The sequence below is a fragment of the Monodon monoceros genome, unplaced genomic scaffold, assembly GCF_005190385.1.
Source record: "Monodon monoceros isolate NGI ecotype Baffin Bay Population unplaced genomic scaffold, NGI_Narwhal_1 Super_Scaffold_16, whole genome shotgun sequence".
Taxonomy (NCBI): Eukaryota; Metazoa; Chordata; class Mammalia; order Artiodactyla; family Monodontidae; genus Monodon; species Monodon monoceros.
In genome coordinates, this window is record NW_021703772.1 from 47096952 (window position 1) to 47106190 (window position 9239).

The following is a 9239-nucleotide window of genomic DNA, read 5'->3' on the forward strand; positions in this document are numbered from 1 at the left end:
TTTCAGTGATTTTGATAACAAGTGGTCTTAATTTAAAATAGTAAAATTGTAGGACAGAATAGAGAAGGATTAAAGACAACCTGAGAAATTAGGTAGAGTGTAAAACTAAATAATCATTCCAGGAGGAAGGACTGAGATATCAGCTTTGTCTATAGTTGCAAAGCCTGTTGTGAGTCAGTGACAAAGGGAGGGTAGCCATCAAATCCACACCCCCATCTCTGCTCAAAAATGTGCTACTTTATTTGCAAACTACATGCAGTATTGAGAAAACAGATCTAAAATGTATTCTTGGAGAGTGGCCTCTTAGGGGGCTTAAGAAGCAGTAATTCTAAAGAAAAATACCAAACTCTGAGTGCAATGGTGGAACAAACCATGAAAATGTCTTTTAGTCAACTAATGGAAAACATGCTATTACAAGTCCTTGAATTTGCTGCTGCCTCAAGTTAAAGTGTTTTATATATTGTACTGTATTTAACATTTACTTTGGAAATCTTTTTCTTTTGGTTTAGGCTGAAGGAAAAGTTTGCCAAGTTTTATGTCTTCCTGAATCAGCAAGTAAATTTCCCATTACTCTCCCAGTTGGGTGAGTCATCAGTCCAGTTTAGGGATGTCACAGTCCTGGCTGTCTGGGCAGGATGAGAAACAACATTACAGTCAATCAGTCTAGACAGCCACTTGGCCATTTATGGTATCATTTCCCCTTTATTACTGAGAGCCTAGAGAGCAAAGAGACGCTCCTGGGAATATATGTAGGGTTACCAGATTTAGCAAATAAAAATACAGGATGCCCGGTTAAATTTGGAATTCAGATAAACAATGAATACTTTTTTTAGTATATGTATATTCCATGCAATATTCGTAACCCACTTTCACTTGAAAAAAAAACATTGCTTATCTGAAAGTCACGTTTAACTAGGCATCCTATATTTTATCTGGCAACCCTACAAACATGGATCTTACTTCATATCATCCACATTTTATTATCTGCAGAATGTCAGAGATATGAAAGTCTGTTTCCTGAGTTTTTGAAAAGAAAAGTTGAACCATTTTTCTTTCATCTTTTATTAATCATGTAATTACTGTCTAACATTATAGAAAGAAAAAAATTATCAAAGACAAGAATTCCTTCGAGCATTGATTCTCAGACTTTAATGTACATTTAGGCCATGTGGGGATCTTGGCAAAATTCAGATTCTAGTTCAGCAGCCTGAGGTGGGCCTGACGTTCTGCATTTCTAACAAGCTCCCAGATGATAGCAATGCTGCTGGTCCCTGGGCCCACAGTGGCAAAGTTTTCAGTGTTTCTCAAACTTTGCTGCACATTAGAATCAGCTGAGGAGATTTTAAAACTCTTGATGCCCAAACTGTATCCCATCCAAGTTAAATCCGAATTGTGGGTGGTGGGAGCCATGTGTCAGTATTTTTTAAAGCTCCTCAGTTGCTTCCAGTGTGCAGCCAGTGTTGAGAACCACTGTCTTTGATGCATCCACTTTGATGTTGGTTAATGTTTATTATCAACTACCTGGGAGGCAAAGCTTTTTTTTGTTTTAAATTGACATGGTGCTTTATTACACATTAACTGTAATCTTGAGAGACTGATGTGTGGAAGGATTGTCACCACAGTCTTTTCAATGTGTCCACTTTCGATTATGCTTTCTAAGCAACTGAGGAGAGCAATAGATTTTATTATTTTAACTATTAGATCACCAAATATTTTCCAAATTTGGAAATTTTATATCTGTAACACACATTTTCCCATGAGTCCAAAATAATTTATTTCTCTTAATGTTTCTAATGGAAACCAAACAGCCACCACCTCAGAGTCAGTCTGGCTTGGAAAAAACTGTAATTTATAGTCCATTACTCTTTGTGAGGCTTGGCTAGAGTCAGGAAATGTGACTTAGGGAAGAAAATCAAATCTTTAAGTTCTTGTTGTTTTTCACACAAAGATGTCAACAAAAATAAAAGCATGCCTTCAAAGCTACTACTAAGAATATAGCATGCATATAACACATGTTTACACAAAACAGACAGGTGCTGACATAAAGTTAGCTGTGGGAAATGTCTATAAAAAGCCTTGCTTCTTAACCAAACACCCCCCTCTTTTTTCTTCTAATTATGTCACTTTAGTGTCATCAATTTTTATGCCATCTTCCTTAAATCACGACCTTTTCTGCAGTATTGTTTAGCTCCAAGAATGCTTTTTGGGTTTCTTGTACCTTACACTGAATTTTTTACTGAAAGATTTTTTTTTTCTTTTTAAAACTTTATCCTGGTGGGTTTTTTTGTTTTTGTTTTTGCTTTTTGTTGCTGTTGTTGGGTTTTTTTGGTCCACTTGATTCATCATGCATTCTTTTCTCTTGTTCATGCCGAGCTTACACCCTCCATCACTTCTCTGCTCCATTCCTTCCCTTGGGCCCAAACATTCTAGAATCTGTGAAGAGACCTTTAATTGACCTGCATCCCTCACCAGCTCCCGCAGTCATCACCATGCCCTGGGAAACAACCTTAAGAAGCCCACACATGCCCATTACCCTGGGTGGGCCCATTTGCCAAGATGAAAAGTTGGCTCAGAAGAAGTACAACAAGACAGTTATCAGGTGGGTGGCAAATTGCTGTGCAAACATTTAACTGTGGGTTCTTGGTGTGCCCTTTCAGAGAACTTTTGCCTGGGGAGGGAAAGGTAGAAAGTGGCTCTTAGGCAGCAGAAGTCTCCCATGAAGAGGAGGAAGTTAACCTGATCTGTCCTGCATACAAAGTAGCTACCTAAAAATGTATTTGTTCTAAATTATGGTAATTTACTCTTCCTGCCATGAAAGGCTTATATACATTTTCTTACAGAGCCCACAGTATAGCATTGCACTGTACAATATAATAATAACTAAGCTAACATTTATTAAGCACTCACTATGTGTTTTTATATGCATTAGACCTTTAAAGCTTTGTAACCACCCCAACAAATACTATCACTACTCCAATTTTAAAGATAAAGAAACTGAAGCTTAGAGAACAATGACTTGTCCATGGTCACACAGATAATTGGTAGTAAAGCCAGGATATGAAGCCAAACAAATCAAATTAGAGGTGAAACCCTGCATATACCTTAGCTACCATGTATTTAAATATATCCAGGGACTCCACTATGTGATACTGCCTCTTATGTGATACTTGCAGGGAATAATAGAATCCTAAAGGACCTTAATTTTAAGTATTAATGGTAGTAAATGCATTCACTGTAGTAGTTTTCTCCAAACTAAACCAATGGTTAAAGAGGTTATTTGAAGTGTTAGCTAAGTGAATCACAGTAAGAATTTTACTCCCTTTTCAATTTTCTTTGAGTCTTTCTGATTGTAACAAAAGTTAAGTCTCAGATTGGTGCTAATTTGTATTAATCTTCCTTTATTAACAAAGAAGGCAGGCCTTGGACTAGGGGAGACAACAGTATCTACTGAGAATTTAGTAACATTGCTTTGTATTCATTTCTAATGTTGCCTTCTACTTATGGCAAGTGATTCTGTTTTCTTTCCTTTTGTTTTCCATTTATGGTAGGGATATATATCCTCTTAAAATAAAATTTAAATACTTTTATAAAAAAGTACGTAGGGGGCTTCCCTGGTGACGCAGTGGTTGGGAGTCCGCCTGCCGATGCAGGGGACACCGGTTCGTGCCCCGGTCCGGGAAGATCCCACATGCTGCGGAGCAGCTAGGCCCGTGAGCCATGGCCACTGGGCCTGCACGTCCGGAGCCTGTGCTCCGTGGCAGGAGAGGCCACAGCAGTGAGAGGCCCGCGTACTGCAAAAAAAAAAAAAAAAAAGTACGTAGTAGAGTTGATATGCAAATATGTCAAAAATCATGGCATTAGTACTGTGATGGCTAAAGTCTAGAATACTTTAAACAAAACAAGAAAAAAACCAAAAAGACTCTGCAGTCTTATTTCCATTAGCTGCATGAAAATGTCTGAATTAAGGAAGAAATGAAAAGTCTAACCCTAAAGAAAACAATGTTAACTGCTTTTGAATTCCCCTAGGCTCTAGATTCTAGAGTTCCAGACTATGGAAAAATTAATTATTCCTCATTCCATGCTATGAGGGTGTATTATATTGTAGAAAGAGCTCTTGATTCACTTTCAGAGGCTCCTGGTTGGATCCAACCTCTGCCATTCACCTTATGCAGGTCCTAATACCTTCCTTGAATTCAGTTTCTCCATCAAGAAATAAAAGATCAAATTAAGTTGTTTCTTCTAGCTCTTTTATTCTAGCTTTCTTCAATGTATCTGAAATGGTCTGCACATTTATTTGCCTTTCTTCCAAAGTGCTTATCTAGGTGAAGCTTTGTGTAGCCTGTACAACTCACATGTTTTTTGAGAGAATATAAGCCATGTTAATGCTTTATTTTGTAAAGCTTCTGTTTTTGTTACGAAAGGTTACCTAACTTAAAGGCTCATTTGGGGGTGGGGGGGAGGGCACTATTACAGGTCAGCTGCCTGTTACAACTTGATATCATTCTGGAAGAAATCGAGGCTTCCACTTCCTTTGCACCATTTAAAGAAACTATTCTGAATTCCAAGAATGCCCGTGGCATTTACCAGATACTGCGCTTTCTCCTGTATGTGTCTATTTTTACACTGGGCACAAAGTACAATTAATTACCACTGGTCACTGGAATAGAATGTAATTATGGCCCGAAAGGGTGACCAAACTGTCTTCTCTAGTTGATGACTAACTTCAGACATTCTTCCAGAGCTGCTTATCTGTGTGATCAGCTTCACGCTGACGGCCCAGCTTAAGCTAGTGCCCTTGACTCTCCCAGGTCTGGTTCCCTGACAAAAAGTAAAATCAAATCACACACTCAAAACACAAAAAGCAGAAAACGCAAGGCCAGTCCTTGTTAGCTGTGTAAGATCACTTAAACCCCTAGGTGCATACTTCAGATTTTAATAAACACCTTTTCAGAGGTTCTAGCATATTTGGAAGAGAGGAGACACAATTTGCCCTGTAATCAGGATTAGTTAGAAAGACAGATATAGCGCGTTCATTTCACTACAGTTTAGCATATGGCATCAACCACATAACTCTCACATTCTATTCTTCTTTGTGTTTGCTGACATTTTAAGCACTTTATGCATGAGATGGCTTTCATGAGACATAAGAAAAAGTGGGGAAGGAACAATATGAGTATAGCTGCATTGAGATCCTGGGAATGCAGAGATAAATACCTGCAAAATAATGCTAATCTATAAGAAGGGCAAAATGATAAGTTTTTATTAACAATAACCTTTATAGGTCCTTACACTGGCGACTGTATTACCGGAAGACAATGAAGTATTTGTTAAATGTCCAATACAACAAACCTCATAAGAGAAGTTTGATATAAAAATATCTAGCTCCTTGACCTGGATATGGCACAGAGTAACAGTGTTTCCGTAATCTGGTTAGGGACAGTCCTCTAGAGCAATAAACCTGAGCAAACTCTCAGTTGTCATTGTTGTTCAGTTTGGGGTAATCATCTATAAAGAGCCTGTTTGTCAGGATTGGTGGAATAGTTAGGGAGAAGAAGAAGAGAGCCGACTGTAGCAGAATCTGAATAATGTAAACCTTTATTGGCTGAATGCTATCACTGGTATTGTCAGGATTCACCTGGGATTGATCTCTGACATGACCGTTGACACTTCATGACAGCAACAATTTGACAGGACTACTGCAAATCACCAAATTACCTTGGTTATTCTCTCCCTGCTAGATGCAATAGCAGCTTTGGTTGTCATGGTTGGCTCCTAGCAAACTAGAGAGACCCAGGGGTTGGGATCTACCAATATACCTCTCCCCCGTAAAGGTGGCAAATTGACAGCAAGGAAGCTAATCCTAAGGGAAGGAGGGGAATTAGTAAAAAGCTAGCAAGATGGGTGGTAAACTAGGACAGGTTTTCCGTTTCCAGGATAAAGGGTCAAATATCATAGGCTAAATTTGGTATTGCAAATTCAGTCTCATGAAGCCCGGGTATGCAAAGTCCAAATCAAAGTCATAGTTTAGGGGAATGGAAAGAAGCTTTCAAAGTACAGAGCATAAATGATGGTCAAATAGGACACAGAGTCCAAATATTCTAGAAATGTTATCTGGAAACAAGGCAAAGCAGAGTGTGAAAAGAGGCCAGCCCCTGGAAAGTAGTTTTGAGCAACCAGAACAAGTAGAATATGGCTCTGCAGCCAATAGGAAAACAGTGAAACTATCCCCCAAATATCATGCTTGGTGTCAAAGGCCTGAGAGTCTGGAAAATTCAAGTATGGGAGACACTTGAACAAAATTCATCCAAGTAAGTAAAACATACTACAGGAGTTCTCAGGGAGATTACCTGATGTTACACCTGGAATGGCCCATGTTGGACACAGGAGTGGGCTGAGACTGGCACCCAGGCTGTAGGAAATGCAGCAGACAGAGATACAGCCTCTAATGGAAAATGAAAATCCAGGCAGATAGTGCAAATGAGGTGTCATCAGAAGAGATCTGGCAAATAGACAAAACCTAGTCATCAAGCAAAAGTCTGGAATCAGGAATACTAGAGCAGAAGTTTTGAAATAGCAGCCGGGTAGTAGATCACAGAGAGGTGCACTGAGTGGCTGTTGGAGTAGAATGCAGTTGCTTTTAATAGGGTACCCAAGTTCTCATCCCTTAGCAGGTGGAGAGGGCGCCTCTCAGTGCCCTACATTTATTCAGTCCCAATTTAACTTTCTTCATGAAATAGCCTGGTGTGACAAAACTGAAAACATGAAAACTGTGAGTATTGGTAGGTTATGACATGTGTAATAATCATACTTGAATGTAGGATACTTTTCTAAGTATGGATTAGAATGGCAAGTAGATGAAAGAAAAAGTTGTGAACATCTGAAAATGGGGCCCTGTATATTTAAATCATGCTGCACCTATGCAATGAACTATGATGCTGGCATTAACAACAATAATCACAAAGAGTTTTCAATAACTTAAAAATGTTTTCCCTCTCCCACAATACCTCACTCTCTTCCTTTCCAACCTGCGCCTGGAGAATGGCTCAGGCAAAGAAGAATGGTTCTGCCATCAAGGAGGTAGAGACCAGAAGATATATCCTTGACATTCACCAGCTCATCCACGAAGTGGGTTTCAAGAAGTGGGGCCCTCAGGCACTCAGAGAGATCTGGAAATTTGCCATGAAGGAGATGGGAACTCCAGATGTGCACTTTCACACCAGGCTCAACAAAGCTGTCTGGGCCAAAGGAATAGGAATGTCCTATACTGTTTCCATGTGTGGTTGTCCAGAAAGTGTAACGAGGATGAAGATTCACCAAACAAGCAAGCTCTATATGTTGGTTATCTACGTACCTATCACTACTGTCAAAGATCTACAGCCAATGTGGATGAGGGCTAACAGCTGATTATAAAATAAAGTTGTAAAACCACAAAAAAGAAAGCTTTTAACCATTATTCAAAAAGACACGTGCACCCCAATGTTCATTGCAGCGCTATTTACAATAGCCAGGACATGGAAACAACCTAAATGGCCATCAACAGATGAATGGATAAAGAAGATGTGGTACATATATACAATGGAATATTACTCAGCCATAAAAAGGAACAAAACTGGGTCAGTTGTGGAGATGTGGTTGGACCTAGAGACTGCCACACAGAGTGAAGTAAGTCAGAAAGAGAAAAACAAATATCGTATATTAACGCATACATGTGGAATCTAGAAAAATGGTACAGATGAGCCTGTTTGCAAGGAAGAAATAGAGGCACAGACATAGGGAACAAACATATGGACACCAAGGCCGTAAAGGTGGGTGGGATGAATTGGGAGATTGGGATTGACATATATACACTACTATGTATAAAATAGATAACTGATGAGAACTTGCTGTATAGCACAGGGAACTCTACTTAATGCTCTGTGGTGAACTAAATGGGAAGGAAATCCAAAAAAGAGGGGATATATGTATACACATAGCTGATTCACTTTGCTGTACAGCAGAAACTAACACAACATAAGCAACTATACCCCAGTTAAAAAAAATAGACATTAAAAAAAAAAAAAGGAAACGAAAGCTTTTGCTGTGTTAGGTGGATACAGGAGATTCTTTATAGAATTGCAGATTTTATGTTATAAATTGTATTCAGCTGCTAGAGTACTAAAGAACTGAAATACTAGTGCTCAAGCAAGAGAGAATTTTGTATTCCTCTCACAGAAAATAAGTCCAGAGCTGGCAAGGCAGTTCCAGTCATCAGGCACCCTGTCTCTTTCTATTTATCATCTTCAGAGTTGGCTAAAATAGCTACCAATGCTTTGGCTCTGGTGTCCACGTTCCAGGCAAGAAGTAGAAGTAAAGAAGAGCAAAAAAGCTGCATGCTAATGATATGTCCTCTTTTAAGGGGTATTCCTAGAAGTGTAACAGATGTGCATAACAACAGTGGCTTAAACATGATCAGAGTTTTTTTCCTTAGGGAGCTACAGAGCCTAAGGTCATTACGGCAACCCAGCTCCAAAACACCCTCAAAAATTCAGTCTCCTTTTTTTCTTGTTGGATATCTCCTAGCGACTTCCATTCCAAGATCACCTCAAGGATCAAAATAGCTGCTCAGGCTCCAGCCACCGTGTGATATTGTGATTCATAATAAGAAATATATATATTTGGTCTTCTTCCTGGTTTATGGCACAGAGCTCCTAAACCTTTGGAATTTCCTAAGTGATCAGAGAGATAAAGGTATCTTTGGTTATTCATAACAAGCACCTTTCAACTACATCAGAGTTTATATTAACGAGGTGACTTTGGAAAACCCATAACGATGGAAGCTGGTTGCCAGGGTAACCAACCCTGACTAGGTGCTGGGAGAGTGGCCTTTCCAGAGAAGGCATGGAAGCTCTTCGCCCCTTCCCACATACCTGTCCTGTGTATCTCTTCCACCTGGCTGTTCCTGCAGTGTTTCCGTTTATAATAAACTGATAATTTAGTAGTATACTGTTTGTCTGAGTTCTGTGAGTCACCCTAGAAAATTAATTGAACGCATGGAGGGGGTTGTGGGAACCTCTGATTTACAGCTGTCTGTCAGAAGCACAGATGACAACCTGGGCTTGCGACTGGCATCAGTGGGGGTGTGGGAGTGGCAGTCTATGGGACTGAACCCTTAACCTGTGGGATGTGACGCTATCTCCAGGTAGTGTCAGAATTGAGTTATATTTTAGAACACACAGCTGGTGTCACAGAACCGATCGGCA

At 39.5% G+C, this 9239-nt stretch overlaps 1 pseudogene; it reads left to right on the top strand.

Moving 5' to 3' along the window:
- Positions 1 to 7038: 7038 nt before the first annotated feature.
- LOC114896563 lies at positions 7039 to 7404 on the top strand (annotated as a pseudogene).
- Positions 7405 to 9239: the final 1835 nt, after the last annotated feature.